Source organism: Cupressus sempervirens, chromosome 8 (assembly GCF_028749045.1).
Source record: "Cupressus sempervirens isolate cs-2001-9-10 chromosome 8, ASM2874904v1, whole genome shotgun sequence".
In the NCBI taxonomy this organism is placed as follows: domain Eukaryota; kingdom Viridiplantae; phylum Streptophyta; class Pinopsida; order Cupressales; family Cupressaceae; genus Cupressus; species Cupressus sempervirens.
This window is the reverse complement of record NC_143125.1, coordinates 545,319,301-545,345,811: the sequence shown is the minus strand read 5'-3', so window position 1 is coordinate 545,345,811 and position 26,511 is coordinate 545,319,301. Positions and strand designations below refer to the sequence as shown.

At 32.8% G+C, this 26,511-nt stretch overlaps 2 pseudogenes; one reads left to right on the top strand and one right to left on the bottom strand.

Moving 5' to 3' along the window:
* Positions 1 to 19,786, top strand: part of LOC149543606 (uncharacterized) — a 63,078-nt pseudogene extending 43,292 nt beyond the window's left edge.
* Positions 19,787 to 20,514: 728 nt separating this feature from the next.
* On the bottom strand, positions 20,515 to 26,104 carry LOC149543605 (glutamate receptor 3.1-like; annotated as a pseudogene).
* Between the last annotated feature and the right edge of the window lie 407 nt (positions 26,105 to 26,511).

Sequence of the window (26,511 nt, the reverse complement as noted above, 5' to 3'; positions counted from 1 at the left end):
AGGATTCCATGGTTGGATATTTAAAAAATAACAAGTGCTAAAGAAAACTATGGATAATATAAAGAAATAATGTCTCAAAATCTATTTGAGTTCTTGTAAATGATTCCTTTATTATTTATTTCTTAAAAAATTCGAGGTACGAGCCTTAAGGACTATGTGTCAAAATTGTAAGATTTTACATACAATTTTGACACATAGTCTGGGTAAGTTATAAATATGATTATCAATATGAGTGGAATGTCATGTTGAGCCATCAACTCAAATAAGGTGCATATTGGTGATGAGACAAACACTCTTAGATGGAGCACCTATCTTGGAAAATCCTTATTAATCAAGCTCAAACCTAATACTAATTATGGGTGCAAAACAAAAGGAATACATCTAATCTTGTATCCATATTCATTATTTAGTAAATGGACCAATATGTGTGGGCCTATCTAGGGATGAAGTAATATAGAGCAAGATATATTAATGTATAAAATGTAGAATCTAGTGAAAAGCCCCCTAAGATGTATAATTATGTATAAGGGAATAACTTTATCTGCACCATCTACTCATAGGTTTTCTAGTTCATCTTCTCTTTAATTCCCTTTTTTATAGATATAACTAAAGTCATGTGCTTGAAGAGGGAAGTTAAATGAAGTGTAATTGATAAGGAGGGGTTAATCTTATAATTGGGGGTTTTACCTCTTAGATTGTGGTGACTAGTTAGGGAAGTATTGTACATACTCCATAATTTATCAAGATTTTGGGCTGACATGTAATTATTAATTATAACCCTAAAGCAATAAAAAATACTTGTATAAAAGGGCTTAGGGTTAGGGATTGTTTCATTGTTGTGATGTGAAAATTGGTTCTTGTGGCAATATTGAGTTGTAAGGGATCAAAATTTTTAATGAGCTTGTAATCACAAGATCGTTATAATATCTAACTTGTTGTTTGGTGGACGTAGCCCAGGGATTGGGTGAACTGTGTTAAATCTTAGTGTCTTGTATTCTTTTTTGTGTGATCTATTATTTTTTGATATTGTTTATCTTTGCATGTAATTGTTATTTCTATTCATGGTTTAATCCTAACAAGTGGTATCAGAGCAAGGTTGTTTTTCAGTTATCCTCTGTAGGAAAGTCTCACGATTGAGTGGGAGCGATGGCAGATGAGGGTAAGCTAAGGGTTGATAGGTTTAATGGGTAGAACTTTTAGTTATGGAAGATGCAAATGGAAGACTATCTTTATCAGAAGGATTTATGGAAGCTGTTGGAAGGCAAAACCAAGAATCAGGGATCTATGTCAAATGTCGACTGGGATCTTTTGGACAAAAAGGCACTTAGAAACATTCAATTATGCCTGGCACCATCAGTGGCATTTAATATTATAAAAGTGAAGTCAATAGAAGAGTTGATGCAAACCCTAGTAAAATTGTATGAAAAGCCCTCTGCTTCAAACAAGGTATTTCTTGTGAAGCATTTATTTAATATGAAAATGATAGAAGGTAGATCTGTTGCAGATCATTTAAATGAGTTTAATAATATCACTAGTCATTTATATTTCGTGGGTATCAATTTTGATGAAGAAATTAGGGCCCTCTTGGTTTTATGTTCTTTGCCTAAAAGCTAGAATGGCTTGGTAATGGCTGTGAGTAATTCTATTCCTAGATCTAGTACCCTAAAATATGATGATGTGATCGATGTTATTTTGAGTGAGGAAACTTGTAGGGAAGAAAGAAGATGATTATGTAGTGCTGGATGATACTCCAAAAGATGATGTTCCAACCATTCCTCATGATGTGCAACAATCACAACAACAAATACCACACACACAAGTGATTGTTAGACGGTCAACAAGGCAAATTAGACCTCCAAAAATATTTTCTCCCTCTTTGTATTCTATTTTTCTAATAGATGCTGAATTTTGATGAGACATTTTCTCCTATTGTTAAGATGGCTTCTATCTGTACTGTCTTAAGTATTATGGCTATTGAAGATTTCCATTTGGAGAAGCTTGATGTTAAAATAACCTTCCTTCATGGTGATTTGGATGAAGAGATATATGTGGCTTAGCCATAGGGATCTGAGGTCAAAGGTAAGGAGAACTTAGTGTGCAAATTGAAGAAAAGTTTATATGGCTTGAAGCAAGCACCTCAGCAATGGTATCTAAAATTTGATAGTTTTATGCATGAGCATGGATATAGTAGGTGTCATTCAGATCATTGTGTTTACTTTAAGAGGTTGGATGATGAGAGCTACATTATTTTATGTTTATATGTTGATGATATGCTTGTAGCTGGGTCTAACATGGATTAGATTAAGGGGCTGAAATGCTAGTTAGCATATGCATTTTCTATGAAGGATTTGGAGACACCAAAACAAATCCTTGCTATAAAGATTTTTAGATATGGGAAGATCAAAAGATTGATGATATCTCAGGCTGATTACGTTGAGAAGGTGTTGCAAAGTTTCTATATGGAGAATGCTAAAGCTGTTAGCACACCTTTACCTAGTCGTTTGAAGTTGACTAAGGAGATATGTCCCAAGACATAAGAAGAGGAGGATAAGATGTCAAAGGTACCCTATGCTTCAACTGTAGGAAGTTTGATGTATGCTACAATATGTACAAGGCCAAATATTACACATGTAGTGGTAGTCGTTAGCAGGTATATGAGTCATCTAAGAATTGAGCATTGGAATGTAGTCAAATGGATTCTCATATTTTTGAGAGGAACATCCAATAAGTGTTTACACTTTGGGGGCTCTACTACTAATTTACAGGGCTATGTTGACTTAGATTTGGTAGGGGATATTGATACTAGGGGGAGTACTACAGGTTATGTCTTTACTATTGTTGGGGCAGCCGTGAGCTAGGTTTCTAGATTACAAAAGGTTAATGCTTTATCCACTATAGAGGCAGAGTATGCTGCTATTACAAAGGTGAAGGCGATGATATGGCTTTAGTTCTTCTTGGAAGAATTGGGACATCCTCAAAAGGATAATTATTTGTTTACAGATAGTCAGAGTGTCATTCATCTTGCAAAGAATTTAGCTTTGCATTCAAAGACCAAACACATACAGTTGCGGTACCATTTCATTTGGTTAGTTTTGGATGATGGACAGTTAAAGTTGGACAAGATACATACATATGAAAATCCAACAGATATGTTTACAAAAGTAGTAACAAGGGAGAAGCTGAACTCCTCTTCAACTTCAGTTGGTCTTCTAGATTGAACATGAATAAAAGAACAATAGAGTCTAAGGTGGTTTGATCTAGTGGGAGCCTCATGGAGTAGTGGCATAGCTACAAGATCAGTCTCCAATTGGGAGATTGTTGTTTAGTGTGGAGCCTAATCAGTCCCCGAGTGGGAGATTGTTAGATTATGTTGACTAATCAGGGAAGTGTTGTATACACTCCATAATTTATCGAGATTTTGGGCTAACATGTAATTATTAATTATAACCCTAATGCAGTCTAAGTACTTGTATAAAAGGGCTTAGGGTTAGGGATTGTTTCATTTTTGTGATGCAAAAATTTGGTTCTTGCGGTAGTATTGATTTGTAAGGGATTACAGATTGTAATCAGGTTGTAATCATTGGATCGTAATAATATCAGACTTTCTATTTGGTGGACATAGCCCAGGGACTGGGTGAACCATGTTAAATCTTGGTGTCTTGTGTTCTTTTCTGTGTGATCTATTATTTTCTTATATTGTTTATATTTGCATTTAATTGTTTTTTTTTTCTGCGGTTTAATCCTAACATTACCTTTCTTTAATGCATTGATGATGATGGCTAGATGTCCTTGTATTCTAGTACCTCTATGTTCACATTTTCACTTAATTTTAGCCTTCTATTAAAGCTTGAATTTATGATAAGTTGTTGGTGGTTATAGGTAGAGGTTCAAATAGTGATGCTACCTCTTCACCTTTGTTATTGTGGATAACACATCCTATGTTCGCTCTTCTTGGATTTCCTTTGAAAGATCCATCAAAATTGTGATTAAATGACCCTCTTTGAGGGGGTGTCCATCTACATTCTTGTATAGCTTTAGACTTACAAACAACCCCTAAGATAATAATAGTTGGGAGCTTTAAACCTTCCCATTTTCTCCCAATAATCCCATCCTACCAAGTCATAGTATTTCTCACTCTAGGTTTGTTGAGGGTCCTAATGTTCATAGTTTTTGTTATACTAGCATTAATTTTATTGATCATGTTGTTCTACTATAACAATTTTTCTCTTTAAATATCCTTCTATTTGTTTCTTTGCATAATTCCCATATTGAAATGGATATAAAAATTGTCCACAAGGGGTTGAAATAGATCCTTAACATTATTTGTTAATACTAAAACCCATCCTAGTTTGTGACATAGCCATTGATACAATTGATAAGGATAGTTACAACTTAAGAGGATGTGATTTATAATTTCCTAGTTGTTTTCACATAGGGGGAATCTACTTGGTCCTTCATACCCTGTTCTTGGGAATTTTTCTACTATCACAAATTTTCTGTTTAAGGCTAGCGATGCAAAGAGAAATGCTTTTGGCAAACATTTCTTATCCCAACAAAGTGATAGTGGTAGATTTATTTTAGGTATCATATGTTTTTTTATTAGGATGTTGTAACCATCCTTTATATTATAGGGTGCATTGTATTACCGTTTCCATATGAGGCTATCCTTGTTCATATTAAACATATAGTTCTTTTATTAATTATTTTCAATAATTTTTTACTTTCTTCTATTGGAATGTTGTAGTTGTCTAAATGTTTCAATTTTAATTTAAGTGAGGAATCATTTGAAACAAGGTTTATATAGTCCTTTACATAATTACCCCATTGAAATTTATCATATCCTCCCCATGAATCTTCTTAGAAGAGTGTTGACTCTCCTTTTCCTAAATTCTAGGACAAGTGACCCTAAATGAGATTTCATCATTCTATCATAAAGTTCTATATCCTTGACCCTTTTGGGGGACTAGATAAACTAAAATTTGTTGTAGCATCTTTTCCCTTAATGTACTTATTTCTTAAGATTCTTATCCACTTCAAGTCTAGTATGGAGTATATTCCCCATAATCATTTTCCTCCTAGGGATTTTGTTTGTCCCTTGGTTTTTTTAAGGCCAAGAAATCCTTCATCCTTTGGTGTGTAGATATCATTCCACTCCATGATAGATAATCTCTTTTTCTCTTTCGACCCTTTCCAAAAAAAAATTCTAAGGTTTTTGTTGCTCTCATCTTGTTTATTAATTGGTAGGATGATACAAGATAATTGATAAATAGATATAGATTCCAAGACTAACTTTAGCATTGTATCTTTTCCTGCTGGAAATCGACCTTCCTTTCCATGATTCTCTCTTTTTCTTGTTATTGTTGATTGTGTTATCTTATAGTTTCATTCATCTAGATGCACTATCCAAGAATATCCCTATATATTTACTTGATAAGTGTCTTATGTTGACGTTTAGAATTCTAAGGATTTTTCCTTCAAGGTTTTCATCCATGTAAAAGAAGGATATTTCCTATTTTGAGCTATTAATTTCTTTTCTTGATGTTAAAGTGTATGTTTTTAAGATTCTCTTAAAATCATGGGCCTCTTCTAGTGTCTCAAATCCATACAACATTGTGTCGTCAACAAATTATTGATGTTTTGTGGGTTCAACATTACTTGTAATCTTGATTCCCTTCAACTTTTCTTTATTATTAATTTGTTAATGATTATACCAAGGGCTCATGCAACAATTATAAGCATGAAGGGTGAAAGTGGATCCCCTTGTATTATACCTCTAGATGAGATCCCATTAACTAGTACCAAGAATTTGGATGTGGATATGCATTTGTAAATGAGGTTTACCATTGTTTTAGAAAAGCTAAAGTGTTCTAGTACCTTACAAAGGAATCTCCAATTCATTTTTTCATAGGCCTTACCAATGTCTAGTTTTATGAGCATGCAAGGGTTTTTACTACTTTGTATGGAATAGATGGCTTCTTAGGCTATGATGATCCCATAATATATTGATCTCCTTGACACAATTCATATTTTTTCCTCACTTATTATATAAGGAATGATATTTTGTAGTTTGTTAGCCATAGTTGTAGTCAAAAATTCATATAAGGTGATGCATAGAGATATTATCCTCAAATAATTCATACTATCAATATTATATTTTTTGGGCATTAAGGCTAGGAAGGTATTATTAACATCTTTAGGTAGATTCCCAAAGTTCCTTACACCCTCTAGGGATTTTGTTACCTCTTCCCAATAAGTTCCAATATTTCAAAATAAAATTGCAGGGAACCCATTCAAATTCGAGGCTTTATGATCATCCATTTAACTCAAGGCTTCTTCTATTCCCACTTTTTCAAATCTAGTATTTAGAATTCTTTGTCCTAAGTGAGAATTTTGGGAATATTTTTAGGAATTTGGTCATGTGGTAGTAGTTAGAGACTTTATAGTTATTAAGGAAGGCTTTAAAGTGCTTTAATTCCAAATCAACTATGGCTCTCAGGTTGTGTATTGAATTACCATTTTTGTCTCTTACATTTGTAATTCCATTGAAGTTTCTCTGTATTTTGGTACTATTATGAAATAATTCAGTATTCATGACTCCAACTTCTAGCCATTTCTCCCTACATTTATGTCTGTAGTAAATTTCTTCTTTTTCCCGGATATCTTCATATCTTAATTTTAAAGTCCCTTTCTAAGAGGTATAACTTCTCATCCATCCTTTCATGTATAGCCTATTGGTTGAATTTTTTCATTTCTTCTTATAATGCATGTTTCTTGTTAACAATGTCACCATAAACCTCCTTATTCCATTTTAATAATTTTTAAAAATGTTTTTTAGTTTAGTATTCAAGTAGTACATCTTAGATCTTTTTATTTCCATCTATGACCACCATTCTTCTAAATGTCAGATGAGTTTTTCATCTAAGAACTACATTTATTCCAATTTAAAGGGTCGTTTATTGGGGAGAGAATCTAATATTGATAATTTGATTCAGTAATGATATGAACTTGAATAAGGAATAATCTCAGTCGCAAGATTATATAGAAGGTCAACTCGGTTGCCTCTCACTAGAAACCTGTTCAATTTCTTAGATATATTACTAAAACCTTGCCCTTTATTACTTCACACATATTTACCTTTTTCTATAGGAAATTACATCAAGTTATTCATGGCATAACATTCCCTAAATTCTTTAGTTGTTAAAGTAGTTTTAGTAGAGCCTTCCCACTTCTATTTGGGATTATGTATTACATTGAAGTCTCCTACTAATATGAATAAATACTCTGGTATCAGTCCTAAGAAATTTTCTATTTCATCCCACACTATTTTCTTGTCTTTATTATGCATGGGGCCATAAATATTGATTATATTGAACTTTAAAGTCAATCTCAATATTTTTACTTCTCTATTTAGCCAATATTAGTGTTATTGAGAGGCATTAATAATTACCCACCTTGGATCCCAGATTATTGTTGAGCCCCTAGAAGAACCATTTGAAACAACCCCTATCATTTCCCATAAGCCTAGATTTTTTAAGTGTTAATCTTTAGTCTAACCAATTATTTGGGCCTAACTCCATCTGATAAGAAATTAGGGAGGGGCACAAAGACTAGCTATTATTCTTGGTAGAAAGATTGTAGATCTTCTTTATTAAGTTTTGTTTCTTGTATTAGCAATATTTCTGGCCTAAATTTGGAGGTACATCTCCTTAAGTTACATTTTTTGTTAGGGGAATTAAGGCCCCTAAAATTCCAAGAGATGAGCTTCATTTTTCTATGGGAAGCTAGTGCCCCTTCACCACATGAAATAGATTAGTGGTTTTAAGTTTTTTTTGATTAAGACTATTCCTTTCTCTTAATTTAGAAAGAGCCTTCTTCCTTTCTTTTTAACATTGTTCCAAAGTTTGGTGTGATTTTATCTTTGCGGGTTATGGCTACACCTAGCTTAGAGGGTCTTTATTTCTCCCCAAAATCAACTAGTTATTCTTCTAATATAACTTGAGATCTTTATTCTTCCTCTACATCACAAATTCTATCTGTCATGAATTTTTTATCTTTGTTGATGGTTTCCAAGTTGATTAGTAATATTATGCTTTCCTGTATGAATTTTTGGATAATTTATTTTGCTAGTATTTCCTTTTGTACCATGTATCTATTGAACTCTCCATTTGTTTTTCTTGGTTGATATTCCTACTTAACTAGGTTGGTTGGTTTCTCCCTTAATGTAGAAATCTCTTTTTATCCTATTTCTTCATGGATCTCCCCTTTTTCTAGGTTATTGGTGCTAACATGGTTTGATAAGATTTGGGAGTCTTTAAGTTTCTAATTCCATTTTTTAAATTTTATTCAAGATTAAAAAAATGGTGAAACTAGTGAATATTGCAAAAAAAGTAGAGCAAAAAATATCCTCTGCAATTTAGGATTTCAAAAAGGAAAAATCATTCTTGGTCTAAAATATTTTCCTAACAAGATACTTGCAGATCCATAAAAGAGGCAAAGAAGTAAATAGAACAGTCTTATCCATGCCAAAATAGCTTTGAAATTCTTGCAAAACTCCATGAAACCAAAGGAAAGGAACTTTCTAGGGCATGGCAAGCAGAAAGAAACCTATATAAGAAAAATCAAACAATTGACACAAATAATGAAAACAAGAAGAATAATATCAGGTATGATCTCCTCAAAATCCCATGGATACAAAAAGTGAAGGAAGAATTTGGAAGAGGGATGGAAGATAGTTTGCAACAAGAAAGCAACTAAGATGTCAAAACCTAAGTTATCAAAGCCAATAATCTTAGTCAAGACACTGAATCATGGTGTGCATCAATACTATATAACCAAGTATGATAAACATCCCTTGAACCAAAACCTTACCAAAAGAGTGTTCTCTCCTCAAGATCATGGTCGACATCAAGCTTAAATAACAACTCCCCTTCCCAAGAAATTTTCTCCAAAAAAGAAAAAATAGTTCCTCAATAGAGGTGGGCATTTAACCTAAGGACATTATGAGGCAATAGGAGAATTACTTCTTAAAAACAAAATATTGAAGAATGGCAGGAAGCAAATTTGAACGTTTTCAATCTCTTCGTATCCAACTTATAACAATAAGGAAAGAAGAACCTCAAACCCCAGGGCATAAGCATAAGTTACTCTCTCAGACTAACTTCAAGTATTCTAAACATATAACAATTCAAGATATAGCTCCTAATAAGAACCCTAGCGCTAGTAGGATTTGGTCGTCACTTATCTCATAAGCCAATAAAATTCCAATAGGAGGTAAGAGTAAAAGCATAGTGCTCATAACAATTTCCCCCCATTCCATTAGTCAAACAAGATTAATATCCCAAATAAGAATGCCAAAACTTACATCCTGCCACATAGGTTGACCACCTAGATCTCTGATAACCAGTATAAAATAATAACTCTTGGCCAAAATTAGATTAGTAGATCCATTCATAGGAAAGACACAATAGAAGCTAGCTTGAAATTTAAAGTACAAAAATAAGTAGTTATCAAGGTCGATCATACTGAAACCAAAAGATGCAATCAATAACATAGACAACTTCATCCCTACATAGAGGACATACATATATATAATATCAAGAACTGGGTCTATATGCCCTCCAGAATAGCTTGAAGTCCAAAACTCTTGATTTGATACGTTGACTATAGGATTTTTGTAGTGGTTAGGTAAATATCTTTGTTGTAACCAATCGTTTGTTTTATATTCATTGTAAAGATAAATACATATGGAAAATTTTCTTTCGATTTCTTATTGTTTCTATAAAGGGTTCATGGTGAAATTTATAAAATGGGAACCAAAATTTAACGAAAACATGGCTAGGAAACATAGAGCTCCAATTTGGATGGTCTGTAAAACTCTTCCACCCACACATAGGAGATGATCTAGGTGAATTAATGAGAATTAAATATGATTATAACAATCAGATGATATCAAATTTCTATTAAATATGGAAGTAGGACAGAGTGAACTTAAAAACAAAAAATTATAACATGTATATCACTATACAATATATGAAATACAAAGGGAAAATCAAATAAATTATAAAAATGATCCCTATTAGAACAAAAACCATTGAGTATTTAAAAAGCATATCGGACCTTAAGGAAACCTTCTATATGATACAACTAAGGAATATGAACAATAATCTTGGGAACAATTATGTTTATCCATAATAAATATAATAGGAATGTTAATGGGATAAGGGAGAGGGAAGGCAGAAAGGAAGATTTAGAGGAAGGGGAGATTTAGAGAAAATGTATTGGAGAATAGGGAAACAGACTCAAACTTTAAAAAAAATAGATACCAAACAATTAGTAGAACAAATCAATTAGAAATGGAAAGTATAATAAACTTTGAGCAAAATATTTCTAGATTGCTACAATGTGAATAATGCCTAAAGGAAAATCATTACATAGAGGATATCAAAAGCATTATGAGTATATAAAAGATTGGCCCATGACCTCCTACTAACTCAAAATGATATCAAAGATCAAATGATTTCATGGGAACAAGCAACAGTCACTTACTCAACATTGACTGTACCAAGGTAACAAAAATGAGAGAAGAATATGATAATACGAAGGAAAGTGAGGATCTAAAAGGAAGTACAAAACAAGAAGATTTATCAAAGAATAGGGAAATAGACTCAAAATTTTAAAAAAATGGATACCAAACAATTAGTAGAACAAATCAATTAGAAATGGAAAGTATAATAAACTTTGAGAAATATATTTCTAGATTGCTACAATGTGAACAATGCCTAAAGGAAAATCATTACATAGAGGATATCAAATGCATTATGAATATATAAAAGATTGGCCCATGACCTCCTACTAACTCAAAATGATATCAAAGACCAAATGATTTCATGGGAACAAGCAACAGTCACTTACTCAACATTGACTGTACCAAGGTAACAAAAATGAGAGAAGAATATGATGATACGAAGGAAAGTGAGGATCTGAGAGGAAGTACAAAACAAGAAGATTTATCAAAGAGATTTTTTTTTTAGGTGAATGTAAGGAATCAAGAAATTATGGAATCCACTGAGAGAAAACAATGGCCAAAAGAGAACTAGACAAAAATAGAGGACCGAGAAGATAACACCACAAGAATGGAGCAACCGTAGAAATGAAAGAATCTACAAGCAACTCAAGGGAGGGATTAATAAGCAAATATATCACAGTAAATAAGCAAAATGACTTAATAGAGGATAACACATAGAAGCTCAACAAAGAGGTCAAGAAGATACCAACAATGAAAGAGTGCTAATAGGAACTACCAAAAGAACATTTACAAAGGAAGTATTAGATAAAATGAGTGTGAAAATACCAAATCAAGTAGAGGAACAACAGGAAGAAACAAAACTTAATGATTGCTAATAGGAAATGAAACAATAGAGACAACTAGGAGAGAAGAGAACCAAACATGTTACAATTCAACCCCTCATGCAACTTCAGAATTGGGGGGGAACATTACAATCAGAAAAAGAACAAAAGAAAATAAAAGGAAATCTTATAAATTCTGGTGAACACCACTAGATGGAAAAGATCCATTTGAGAAGAACAACAATCTAGACATTAACAAGGATAAGGATAACATATAAAATATTAAAGCTAGTTTCATACCAATTATAGTAGAAACTTTCATGATTAAATTGATGGCAGTAAGTTCAAAGGATACCAAAAATAACAAGGAAGCACACAACACTACAAGTATTGGAACATGTAAGAATCAATTGTTGGAGGAATTTGGAATAATAGATTTATTGGAGGAGGATATAGAGAACAAAAAGATAAACATGAATGAAAATCAAGAAGAAGAAGAAAAGGATTATGAGAATGAAAAAATAGACATATGTGAGCAAATCATACAAGAACTCAAACAAGAAGGAAAGGAAATAGAGGAGGACACAACAACAACCAATATCGATAATGCAAATGAAAATATCAATAAACTAGGGTTAGTAATCAATCAAGAAGGAATAGAGGCACCAAGATGTGGAAAAAAGAGAGAGGTAGAAAGTCACTCGCTAGATTGAGATCTGCAATGGGAAAGGTAGAGAATCAAAAAGAAATCATGAGATTCTAAATGTACGGAAGGGGAAGTTCCTTCCCACCAAACAATAAGGAGATCAACATGGAATGTTAGGGGAATTAACACCCCTAACAAGAAGCACTTGTTCAAGTGCAACTTAACATTGTTTGAATCATAAATAATATTAATATAAGAGACCAAAATAAACAAAGAAGAAGGAAACAAACTAAACAAGAAACTTGGATACTAGAAAATGGAATTAGTAGAATCCAATGAAGCCTCGGGTGGTATTGGAATTATTTGGGGCCCCAGGAAGATAGATTTTAGCAGACTAGTACAAAATAACATATGGATGGGAGGAGATATCAAGAACTTTAGAAGCAACATTCAGCTGACACTCCTAAACATATATGGGCCAACCCTAATGACATGAAACAAAGAATTATGTAACCAAATAAGTGCATTCATAGAAAATAATCAAGCAAACGTCTCATGCATAGGAGGTGATTTCAATGTCATTCTAAGCTTGGATGAAAAATATGGAGGCTCTCAAATAGTATCACAAGTTATATTAGACTTGAGAGAATGGATTGAAAGAAATAGCCTAGTAGACATTCCAACAAGCAATGAAATACTCTGGGAACAACAAAAGGTTAGGCTTTTTCCACATTGCAGAAAGGCAAGACAGGTTCATGATTAAAGGGGATCTAATTAATTTTAACTATAAAACTTAATAAAACATATTAAAATGGAACAAAAATCATTTTAACTATATTTTCAAAGGGAAAATAGACATCAAAGAAGAATTAAGAAAAATAAATGAAGAAGTAATAAAAAATTGAATGAAATACAAAAAATACATCAAAGAAAAAGTATTACTTGCAAAAAAAGAAAACTTATTAGAAAAAGAGGAAATATTTTGGAAACTAAAATCATGAGAAACATGGCTGTTAGAGGGGGACCACAACACAAAACTCTTTCACAACAACACTATAAATAACATAATACAAATAGAATAAAAAATCAAGAACAATGAAGGAAATGTGATAGAAGATCCATCCCAAGTATCCGAGGTGTTTGTAAACTACTATACAAATATCTTGATTGACTTCGATAGATCCAATCTTAGAGCCCAAAGCATAAGGAAAAACTCAATATCAAAACTCATAACAAATGAGAATAATGAACTATTAACAAACCCTTCTCTCTAGAAGAAATAAAAGAAGCCTTATATGGTCTAAACCCAAATAAATCACTTGGTCTCGATGGCTTCCAAGTCTTATTTTTTCAAAAATGTTGGGATATAATAGGTAAAAATTTATGGAAAGTTATAATAGGTAACCAAGGCTTGATGGTCTCCCAGTTGAATTCTACAAAGAGAATATGGATTGGATTAGTGAAGAACTGTTGAGGTTTTATAATGATGCCTTTGATTTTGGCTCTTTTCGAAGTAGTGTGAATAGAGGAGTTATCAAACTACTTCCAAAGGCGGGGGACAAAACTAAAAAATTGGAGGTCTATTACACTTCTTAACTTGTCCTATAAAATTATTGCAAAAGTCTTGGTTAGAAGAATTGTGAATGTCACCAAAAATATTGTGTTAGTTACTCAAACTAGTTTTATAAAGGGGAGATACATATTGGAGAAACTTATCACAAGTTGGGAGGCTATGAATTGGGCAAAAGTAGGTGGGCATAATGTGGCTATGGTATTTCTAGATTTTGGAAAAACATATGATAGAGTTGAGTGGTCATTTATCTGTGGAATGCTTGATGCATTCGGGTTTCCTCCCTACTTCTACAATTGGATAAAAAAATTGTTTCAAGACTCTTCCACTGTTATTGGCGTTAATGGAGAGCTATCAGAACCTATTGTATTACAAATATCTATTAGTTAGGGGTGCCCTATTGCACCAATCCTTTTTGTGATTGTAGCTAATGTTCTTTTCTATATTCTCAGGTATACATCTTTGGGTCCTCCTGTGAAGGGCATTACTCTCCCCAATATTGAAGAGTTGATTAATGCTTAGTTTGCTGATGACATTGCTCTCTATCTAGAACTTTCTAAGGATAACTTCTCTTTGACTTTGAATAGGCTTAATTTGTTCTATCTTGCTTCCGGGGCCAAAGTCACTCCACACAAATCTGTTGTTTTGGGGTACAAGGATGTGCCTCCTGATTGGTTGAATAATATGGGATGGACCAAAAACTATTACTAAATACTTGGGTTATTCCCTTTTCTTTGGAACCCTCCTTCTCTGACATGTGGAATTGGTTTTTCAGTAAAATGAATAGGAAATACATGAGATGGAAAACTCCTTCCCTATCTTTGGTAGGGAGAGTGCAAGTTGTTTAGAAAGTTCTTGCTTCACATCAACTTTATTTTGCCTCTACTTGGTTGTTTGCTAAGTCTTAGTTTAATCTTGTTGAGAGAATTGTTAGGGTTTTTTTGTGGTTAGATGGTATGGGTTCTAGGAAGAGACATTATGTTAAATGAGAATGGTGTTGCCTTCTTAGGCATCTTGGTGGACTGGGTTTAAAGGATATTAGAGCTCAAGGGATGGCCCTTGTGGCTAAGTGGATCTACAAAGCATTTTAGGGGAATGAGCCTTGGAAGGTTCTGGAGAGAAACAATATTAAGCAGTCAGTTCTTAGAAAAGTAAGCAGTGGGGAAAAATCCCTTTTTGGGACATTATTTTGGGGGACTTCAAGATGAAAATTTTTGGTACTACAATGTTTAATTCTCTTTGGTTTTCCTATACGCAAGTGTGGGAGTTCATCTCTTGTAGGAATGCTACTGGGGACCCTCCTAGATATGTGGTTGCTAATAGGTCAATTTGGTGGAGTTTATACTTAAACAATAAACCTCTTGCTCTCACTCAAAGTGACTCGGCCAAAAAATGGAATGACAAAGTTATTTCATTGATTAGTGATCTATTGGTTAATAAGAAGTTGGGGTTTTGGGATGATTTGTCCAAGAAGTATGAGATTCCTAGATCACAAAAGAAAACATATACCTTGTTGTCCAAGGTGATCGGTAAGGAAAAAGTTGGTAAAATTCTGAATTGTGATGCATTTATCAAGAATATGATGTGGAGTGGTGGTAATAGTATTGATTTCACTACTACTAAGAAGATAAATGATATGTTTAAATGTGATAAATCTCTAGCTCCTACATATAGTTAATTGTTTGGGGTTTGAATGTCCTTTCTCTAATAGTCAATTCTTCTTTGAGTATTTTTGGAGTAGTCCTTGTGAGAAAAAAGTCATTCATCTTAGATGGTTGTTGTTGATTAAGAAGCTTGGTATTGGGTCTATTTTTTTAGCCATTAATATTAATCTCGTTATTTGTAGTTTATGTAACCAGACTAAAATTTTTGAGCATGTGTTTTTTGATTGACTTTATGCCAAGAAGATCCGGGCTATTTTTTTTGGTTCCCTTGTTGAATGGAACAAAAAGAGTGGTCTTTCATGGTGTAAAATTTTGGTTGGATATGTTAAGTCTTTTGATCTTTTTAAAAATAAATTTTGGTATGTTATAATTGGTGAAGTACTATGGCTTCCTTGGAAAGATAGGAACAAGAAAAAATTTCAAAACATCAAAAGGTGCCCTACCGAGTTTAATCTTAGACTCGCCCATTTTCACATAATGTCACAGGTATCTTTTTGCTTGGAGATCCCAAGATCCAGATTCATGAAGCTGATGCATGATGGGGTTATTCAAATCTTTAAAGATGAAGTTAAAGTTGTGTAGTATATTACCAAATATCAAAGTTTTCTTACCAAGGAGGAAATTGTTGATTGGAGTGTGCTACTAGGTAATTGTCACTTGGATTCTACTAGTAGGGACGAGGAACATCAAAATCAAAAGGGTAGTGGATGGGGAATTAGTACAGTGGGTTCTATTGCTACTGATCAGAGGGACTTTTCCTATCAGAAGGATGTTGGACCAAGGAATATAAAGTACTTTTAGGCTATGTGGATATCTTCAAACTCTAAAATAGTAGTTTTTATTATGGTTCAATCTTAAAGTTACTATGCAATTGTCTTCCTCCCTCTACAATATGTTTTGGTGAGGGTTGGTTGTTTTTGTTGTTTCTCTCTATGTGAACTCCTATGTTGTTTATACTATTTTAATATATATATTAAAATTTATTAAAGCCACAAGAAATTTAGGATCTCTTCTCACTAAGATCACTAATACCTTCTTAGTCTCAATACTTAAAATATCGAATCATGAGGTACCATAAGACTTATTATCCAAAGCATTATCTAATAAAATTAAAAGGCTTTTTCCAAAGTTAATATTAAAATAAGAAATAGGTTTCTTGTCAGGCAGATCCATCAATGATGATATTATTATCATAGAATAAATTATACACACTGCCCAAAATAATAAGGAAGCTTGTATGCTGATGAAATAAGACATGCAAAAGGCTTGCAACAAGGTAGACTAGAGATTCTTGTGTGAAACCTTAGAAGCATTTGGATTCTCATGATGACGGATAAACCTAATATTTAATTGCATTACTACTCCCAAAATCTCTCTTCTTATCAATGGCTTTCTAGAAGGATTATTTAGTATATTAAGGGGGATCAGACAAAGTGGATCCAATATCACCATTCTTATTCATTATCATGGTAGAAGTGTTTGGTAGAGCCATTAAATATTCACAAGCAGAAAGGAAAATAAAGTGAGTGGTTGTAGCGAATGGTATTCCAAATATAACACATCAACAATTTGTAGATGATACAATACTCCCTAGAGAAAGCTCAATAAAAGAAGTACAAAATTTCAAAAAAATAATACAAACCTATAAGGAAGTGTTAGGGCAAATGATAAACATTGAAAAGTCATAAATATTCTTCTGGAACACTCACTCGAACATGAAAAGAGGCATATGCAATATAATGGGATATAGAAAAGACATATTTCCTTGTGAATGCTTAGGAATTTAGCTAAAATAAAGTGTTAGAAGTAGTAAAACCATGAACCCTATTATATATAAGATGGATAAGCATATAGAAAGTTAGAAAGGGAAATGGTTAACCAAGGCTGGACGTGCAACAAAAATCAAATCAGTGTTATATTTCATACCCATATATTAAATGTCTTGTCGACCTTTTCCTAAAGGAGTAAAAAGGAAACTAGACAAAAAAAAATTAAGGATTTTTTTCTAGAAAGGGTTAGAAGATAAGAAAAGATTAGTCATGATCAAATGGGAAAATATAGGTAGGGCAAAAGAACCAGGAGGATTAGGAATCAAAAACCTTGGTTGGCAAAATGAAGCCCTAGGAGAAAAATTAGTATGGAGAATGTACCCGAAATAGGAAAATAAATGGACAAAGATCCTCTATCAAAAGTATCAAGTAGCAGTTCATACCCATTATCTCCCTTCAGAACCAGAAACATATCAAAAGGCTCACAATCTTGGAACTTTATGATGCAATATCACCCCCTCATAAACAATAATCTAACATGGGCTATTTGACAAGGTAGGGAAGCCTTATTCTGGGAAGATTCATGGGATGGACTCCCACCACCGAATAGTTACAACCTCCCTATAAATATAAAAAATACACTAATAAATCTATGGGGTGAGTATGTCAATGATTACAAACAAATGATAAATGCAGATGGTAGAGAAAAATGGAAGTGGAAATCTACTGAAGAAAAAAACTTAACTAGATAAGAAAAACATGTATTTGAACAATTCCTCAGTCAAGGCAACCCAATCACAAAGAGAGAAAAGGACAAAATAATATGGGGAGCCTCCAAAAATGAGAAATATAGGGTTAAAAAGGATATAAATTAATTACCACTAGTAGATTTGGTGTTAATTTTCAACCTTATGACATTTTCCATTTTATTTTAACTTTTTTTTTTGCTAGGATCCCGAGTTAGTTGAAAATTTGACCAATATGAGTTTTTTTGGTCCAAATTTCAACCAACATGGATTATAAACAAAAAAAGAAGAAGAGAAAAGTGCACGGGAGGAGGGATTTCCACTATGAGCTTGCGGGCGCGGGAGTAGGGTTATAACGCAAAAAAATAATGAGGTGAAAGAAAAAACCCCTAGTTTCACCTATAACTACAAGAATGATTTCACTGAGAATTGGCATAATGATAACACAAAAACCTAGTTATATTCTTTACTTGGTCTCTATACTACTATACTTCCATTTTTCAAAGTGATACAATTTATAGTTGTCCAAGGTATCATTGATGTCGTGAAGCATGGGAAGAGAATTCATGTGATTGATCTAGGAATTTGTATTGGGTGTCAATGGATGACATTGATTCAATCCCTCTCTGTAAGATGTTCTTCTTCTATAGTTAAGCATCTCAAGATCACAATCATTGGTGAGAATTTTGATAACCCAGAAGACAACAAAAGAAGACTCACAAAGTTTGCTAAATCTTTGGAAGTCCCATTTTGGTACAACCCAATAAAGATCTCAAAGCTAGAGGACATTAATGAAGGTTTATTTAATGTGAAAGCATGTGAGTTTGTGGCCATGAATGTTCCAACTATTTTCATAACTTTGTTATATGGACTTGAGAAACAAAGCTCATTTCTTTGGTAAGTCATTCATTTGGAAGGAGTGTTCCCAAAAAACACTTGGAGACATTATTTGAAAGGAGTGAAAAATCATCAATTTCTGAGTCATTTAATTGGTTTTTTGGATGCCAGAAACTTGTTCATCATCTACTCAATGGAGGAAAATGTAGGAAGAAATCTTTTTCTAAAGCCCTATTGTTAACATTTTGAGCTATGGTGTGTTTTTACAGGAGGAAGTTTTATTGTGTTGCAATTTAGAAACAAAGCGTCTGAGTTAATCTAGATTTTTTAAATTTCATTGCTTTCTATAGATCATAAAAATATATATACCTAAGAACTTTACACTAAATTTGCTTTACAATAATGCAAAATAAGGGTTGTCGTATAGTTGTAAAAAATTGCTCATTTGAAATAGGGGCAAGGGTAGGGGCATTTGTTGTCCCAAACAATAAAAATAAAATTTTCATTAAGCTATTTTTCCTCAATGTTTGGTTTTGTATATAGTTGCCAATATCTTATTGTGGAGAAATAAGCAATGTTCTTGCTAGTGCCACATTCATATGGTTTCTTTTAGAGTCGCTGGAGTACCACTTGTTGATGTTGATTTGCATTGGCCTTGTATTTTGTAGGATGATCTTATTTCTCTGGCCAAATGCTTCATTTTTCTTTAAAAGGTTAGACCTGTTTTCATAATATATTATAGCTTAGGCTAATTTTTCTATGTAGTGCCTCACAGTGTAGTCTACCTTTAATGGGTTTTGTGCTTTAAAAAAAAATAAACCTTCATATTTATTTCTTTTCAGGTCTACTCCAAGTGTTCCCTGAATTTCTATTCTGGAGAATATCTTTATTGATGTTGTTGTTACTATCAAAAATGAAATTAATTAGTTCTTAAGCTTTCTACAATATGTTGCAGTAGGGAAAGATGTCAAGATATTCCTTGTGGTATTTTTATTTTCTTATATAATGTTCTTTCCTACAATCTTATATCATATTCATCCATTAAAATTCAAGTCACATGGATTCCAAAATATAAATTTTGAACTCTATAGGTTGCAGGAGGTTTATTTATTGCTTCTATAATTAGTAGTTATTGCAACATTTTAACAGTATTTTACATAGGGAAGTTATTAAAAGTTTTCCCTGAGTTTCTTTTTACATCATTATGAATAGTTTATTTTATTTGTTTTGAGTTGGATTGGCAGTTGGTCTATCTGGAAAGAGAGAAACAATATGATTTTGAAATATAGAAGAATGTCAATGGTGTTTTTTAGGTCCTTATCCATAAAATCGAGGAAAATATGATGATTTTGCATCCTTTTAGTCATGTTTGTCCTCTCAAATCCTTAGATTGGGATATCACTAAAATGGAACATTATGGAGTGTCATAATAATTACAAAAATTTCATGGTTAAAATAAGAAGAAATATAAAATGCCCCCCTAACCCCTTGTTATTGGTCGTTGATCACATTATTGACAATGATGTGGTGGTATCTCATATTTGTGGAGTGTGGTCTAGTGATTTGGTTTTAGATATTGAGAAATAGTTGTTACAATATGACATTTATTATTAGTGTGTTGAGAAGGAAATGGATAATAAGTATAACATTGTATTATAGGTATGTTCCCTTCCTATGGTCAGATCGAAGCATGTATGAAGAAAATTAATATCTTCTACAAATATTGTCTATAGTGGAATGCCATGTAGTAGCCAATTTTCAAATACAATGTGAGTAAATCATGAATGATCTTCGTGATATCGATAAAACCTACATAATATCAAGGACTTGAATGGTGTGTACAGGAAAAGAGTTAGTGAGCTACAAATTGAGTTTCTACCTCAACAACAACAGAGGGAAGACTTGATCAAGATATTTTGGCTAACAATGGATATGACTAAAGTTGGGATGGAGCAAGCTTCCAATCCATTGGCTCAAGCAAAACCACCTGCTCAACACTATGGTATCAATACAAAACAATAATAAAAACTTCTTGAACTTATCTAGGCGATTTGTTTTACAAGCTCTTGCGCACTTGCTCATGCACAAATCATAGTCAAATATCAAAAAAGGAATCAACCAACCATAACTAAAGAAAAGAGTTTTCCTACCACACCACAATGGTGTATATAGATGTATGAGAATTAAACTATTTTTTTTTCATAAGCAATGGACACTTCATACTATTAACCCTTCCCTAACGATGACAAGGCAATGCCTACTTATCTCCTCTCCATGGATTCACTGAAAGTCTTCCCCTTAACATAGGGTAATGGATGCATAAATATTTTTAATACTAAAAAAATTATTCAAACACATTCCCCTACCACACACACACACACACACACACACACATAAAAGTGCACAAAGATATATTATATATATATTGTCCTTGAGATTGGTGAAGGATAGAAGAGTGGAAGAGTTTTCATGGGCAAGGAGTAAAATTAGATTAAAAACAAAGATGAGATTACCATCCCAGACACCTCTAAGTATTCTTGATTCTACCAACTCATGGAATATTTTAGTTACCTGACATGTCTAGTGCAAGAGCACATTGGTGAATGGGCAATCAACATCACCAAATAAGAAATTCATGTGCTATCACAGATCTAACTTAAGTTGCTAAACCTTTTCAAAGGAACCTACACTGATACCAACTATAAGGGAGATAGGTGGTGAAACAATAAGTGCAATTTTAAACTTAATTTAACTTTAATATAGCTATTATTCATAGACTATAACAAATACACAATATGAAATCTTTCACAAGTATATAAGAGCGGTAAACTTATGTGAAAACCCAGGATGGGAAAAATCACACGTAAATCAGCCTCACAACAATAATGAATCGCTTATGATATGTAGACAACAACCAATAGGAGACACCAATCTGAGATTGAATATATGACAACCAACCAATAGATTACATTTACATCTTTTGCCCGACAATTAAGTGACAACCTAGTGACAAGGATATCAATCTTATAATATCCCCTTCTATTAATTCTTAGGAATTAGGAACAATTAACTCACAAAAATCAGCGAGAAAATTCCTTCCAAGAAGATTCTAAAAGTCCTTTACAAGACTTGTAATGACGGTAATTGACACCAATTAATATAAGAATGAAAGATTATGATTTATAATTAATACTGCTTATAATATGATGTTATAATATATATTACTTATCAATAAAATAGTGTATCACAATAATCTCAAATATATTGATGAGATTTATGCCAGGATGATCTCTACTATATATCAGATATGCACTTTATTATAACAATATGAATTGTGTGAGGTCTCCTTCCAATTGCTACTATTTGTTTCTAATATAACTACAAGTCTTCTCAATGTGTTGATAGTCGACTCTAATATGGCACTAATATGCTAAAGTCTACTTTTCGCTTATAGCAATGATGTGTCTTGTTGTTCCTGATCTATCTTATAAGTACACAAATATCTCAATATCACTTATAGCATTGATATAGTTGTTTCTTATCTATACTTGTCTACAACATCACTTATAGTGATGATATTGCTAATTTTGATATGTACCTTATACGTATGCAGTTGTCATCAATATTGCTTATAGTAATGATATTGCTATGTCTACCTTGTCTTTAGAAATATGCAAGATAGTGGGCTATTCATGATTATTTTCCTTTAGTATTTGCAAATAGATTTTCGAAAGGCAAGTACTCCCTTGAGTAATCCAATAAGGATAAATAACTGATAAGAAATAATCGATGATGTCTTTGAGAATGGTATTGATTCTTATAATAGATCTCATTGTTATTGGATACTTGCACCCATAGGTTGGGATAGCACCTTTCTTTTTCAAAAATGGACATTTAATGGTTTATCACTGTCTTTACATAGTAATGAATAATCACTGTTAATTAGTTTGTTCACTTCACTTGTCATTATTTGATTAATCTTCCATAGGTGGTGATAAAGATAATATCATGTTGATTGTTGATAACATGACTATCTATTTGTTGGTAGGAAACTACATACATATGTACACACACACACACACACAACTATGGCTGCATTTATGTTGTTTGATGTGACATGACAACACATGAATAGTGTGACAAAATTTGTTTTTTTATGTTCAATCTTCCTAATCAATACCTCTTGTAATGGTTATAATTGATGGGTGATTATGATGATCATTTGAGCAATACATAAGGTGATAATCTCGATATGCTTGCTAACTGATATTTCATGGTTAATATTACCATTTATTGCTGATTGGTTTGGTAATTGATGCTCTATATGGTTATCTCCTTAGTGATAATAATTTTTGGATGATCATGTTGCTTGTCTTATCAAGTTTCTTTCTAACTTTATTATCTCATCTTTGTATGATTAATAATAAGGATTTGTATTCATATACGATCAATGGATGGATGTTATTATGTGACAACCATATCTTCATTAGGAATCATACTTCATGTTTTCTCGATGATGATCGATAAAGGATGTCATCTTAAGGACATGACAGATTATGGAATTATTGTTTATTACTAAAGTCATGATTCACATACTGATAAGATGGGTGTCATGCATCCAAACGATTGTTATACTTGTTAATATGTGAGCTCAATGTTTGGATCATACTCTGGTTCTATGCTGACAAAGGTACTTGATATCTTCAACCTTGGTTCACATCACTTAATCTCAATTCTCTTGTGAACTTACTTGAAGCTAGATAGGAGAATCCTCATATATATAAGACTTTGTGATTTTCCTTGATAAGACCTTGATGTTATTGAATTTATTGAAAGAGTATACAAATTACCTTCTTGAACTTCTAACTATTGTGTACAATTTGCCAATTTCTATTTAGTCTCTTGAGGTGCTCAAGGTCTACCACCCTTGACCACATATGTGTTTCATTACTATCTTGTTCTTAGTATAACAATGAGGGCATCACAAATCTAGATAAGTATGAGTGATGTACCTTTTGATTTTTTGATTAAATCAAAATTTGGTCTTAGGTTCTCCCCTTCGTAAAATGTTGATTGTTCCATAAAATTTGATGATCAATTATGAAATGGATTGTTCCATAAAATATTGTTTCTCTATTTCTTTAATTCCACTATTGATTGCTAAGAATTACTAATCTTTTTTCACAAGGCGACATGGATACACCACAAGGCACATGCGAGGATGTACCTCAAACACCTTCTTCAACGAAGGTAAACCTTAATTAGTGTAATTGTACAAATTATATAGAAATAAATGTCATATTATTATGTTCTTTTCTTTATAGATTTGGAGTTATTTTGATCAAATTTTACTAATATTGATGTCACAACTTGATAATTATTGATAGGGAAAAGCAAAAATGACAGTAGATCAAATGCGATCTAAAACTTAGGTGTCATTTGTAGATGACATCGCATGTAGCACTTACCCCATCTTCATGGCCCATAAACTTATAAAAAAATATAGTGATGAAATTCTTGACCTTTTCCTCAACTGAAACATAGTCGAGGAGAAAAAGGCACTGAAAGAAGAATTGATACTTAGAGTCAATTTTTTGAAAGTAAGCAGTAATTAATGTTAAGCAATAGTAAAAGTTCAATAGATGTTTATATTTTATAGTATATTATGGAACATGGTCTAAAATATTGTGTGTTCTTCTTATAAAATTTTGTGACACCTGTGAGACTGCATGGTCAATATACTGAGGGTTGTAGCGCACAACCTTCATGTAAATAACACTTTCTCTTTACAACATTATAACACTTAACTTTGATCTTTATCCATTGCAAATGGAAAAAAAAAAAAAAAATGTTGCAAATGTCTTTGCTAAAAATGTGGCTTGCTCCTTATAGTTTGATTTATGCTCTGAAGTCCATAAAACAACTCCTATGAGAAGAAAGAATGTAGTAGTTGTACACCACATTCCTGCGTCAAATTTTTGTACTACTACAATTATACAAAGATAACCCTAGTATGCATATGCAAATTAACTCTAGTGCACCAAAAAATGCAATATGAGAATTATATGAGAGCTATAATCTGTAGATGATTATCTTAAAGTATAGTAGCAGATATAAGAATAGTTCTACATACCAACCTTTGAGGCAACTTGTTGGACAATCTCATCATTTTTGGGGTTTGATTTCCCATTTCCAAAAGGTTCAAATTTTTATGGAAGGGCATAAGCTAACAAGATCATTGCAGCAGCAAACACATCAATAACGAAGCCCTTCATCATGTTGGTGTTACCTTCCACTATATGCTCAAGCTCTTGAAATCCAACCTTTCTAGGTACATCAATTAAAAGATGCTTGCCATTATTAGGAAATACCCACCCATGTGGTATTAGTTTGTCTTGACCTTGCCATTCTATATCAATCATTTTTTGTTCCATACTTTGTTGGATGTATGACTTGGCAACTCTAATTTCTGGAGGAATAATAGACAAGCCAGATTGATTCGCCCGACAACCTACCTTGCAAAATCCTGTTCCAACTATATTGATGATCTGAAAAGTAAAACCAAGAAAATTTCCAGTTTTATCAAATTTTACAGGAACAATTAAGCCAGTGAAATTTGTTTGTAGCAATATATTCTACAACTATGATCCTCCTACAAACACCTTTAACCCTATTAATTCTATTTCATTTCCACTTAAATTGGAGAGCTGGGGATAACCTGTAAAATGAAAATTTCCTCCTTTCCTCAAGAAATTGTCAATCAAATGGGCAATTATCCAGATTGCATCATAAGCATATAGTCCAAATGCACTCAAGTGGAAATCAATTATCTTAGTTATGTAAAGGTTGTTCCACCTTACTCTAAAAGCATGCTCCTATTTTGAAATTGGAATTTTTGAAATTGGAATATGCCTACGTATAGCAAGGACTCCTTGGAGTGAATTCATGGTTTTATAGTCAAGTCCATCAAAGTCTAGAAGGGAAGAGAGTCAATCTATGACTATCCAGACATAGGTATTGTTCAGCATTTCAAGGTATAGTACCTCAAAGAATAGATCAATACCTATGTCTGGATTCATATGCACAACAAATATCCTTGACTCCAGCAAAGCTAATTGCACCAACACACTTCCAATATCATTTTTACTAACTCTAGGAGGAAATGGTATTTTCTTAACAATCTTAGCATTAACATCTTCTAGCACATCATTCAAACAAGCTACTACATTTCTCCCATAATCATCATATATATATGCAACTAAAATATATTTCCATCCATAGAAACCAATCCAAGCTACAACTACCATCATTCCATACATATCATCTATATATGCAACCATAATAAGAAGCTATCCATTTCTCCCATACAAATCAATCATTTCATATTGATATGATGACAGAGTTGGATTTGTTGCTATAAATGAAAGAATTGATAGATGAAGTTCATTAGATGCATGTGAAACAATATGAGCAATAATAGAAGATTGTGGCCCTATTACTACAACATTATTTGTTTTTATCAACATTGTAACACTTAAATTTGATTTTTAGATGCTTCTTACTAGTATTCCATTTGATCTTTATCCATTGCTAATGTATTTCCTAATAATGTATTCTTCAACTCATGATGAAGTGCAGACGCCTCCTTTGTTCACCGCTTTGATATTTTTGATTGCATTGTCAGAAACAAGGAGCTTGCATACATCTTCGAGTACACCATGTACAACTAGTAAAACCTTGTTTTGCTATATTTTGTAATGTGCTAATCATGCATTATTTTTTTGGTGGGTGGATTTTATACTCATGGACCTATTTTGTGCACTAATGGATACACCTATAGTTGATAGAACAATAGAGACCACTACTAGTGAAGCTGGACCATTTCCTGAAGTAGCTCGTGTGACTAGTACTGGTTCATTTGTGGGGACATTGA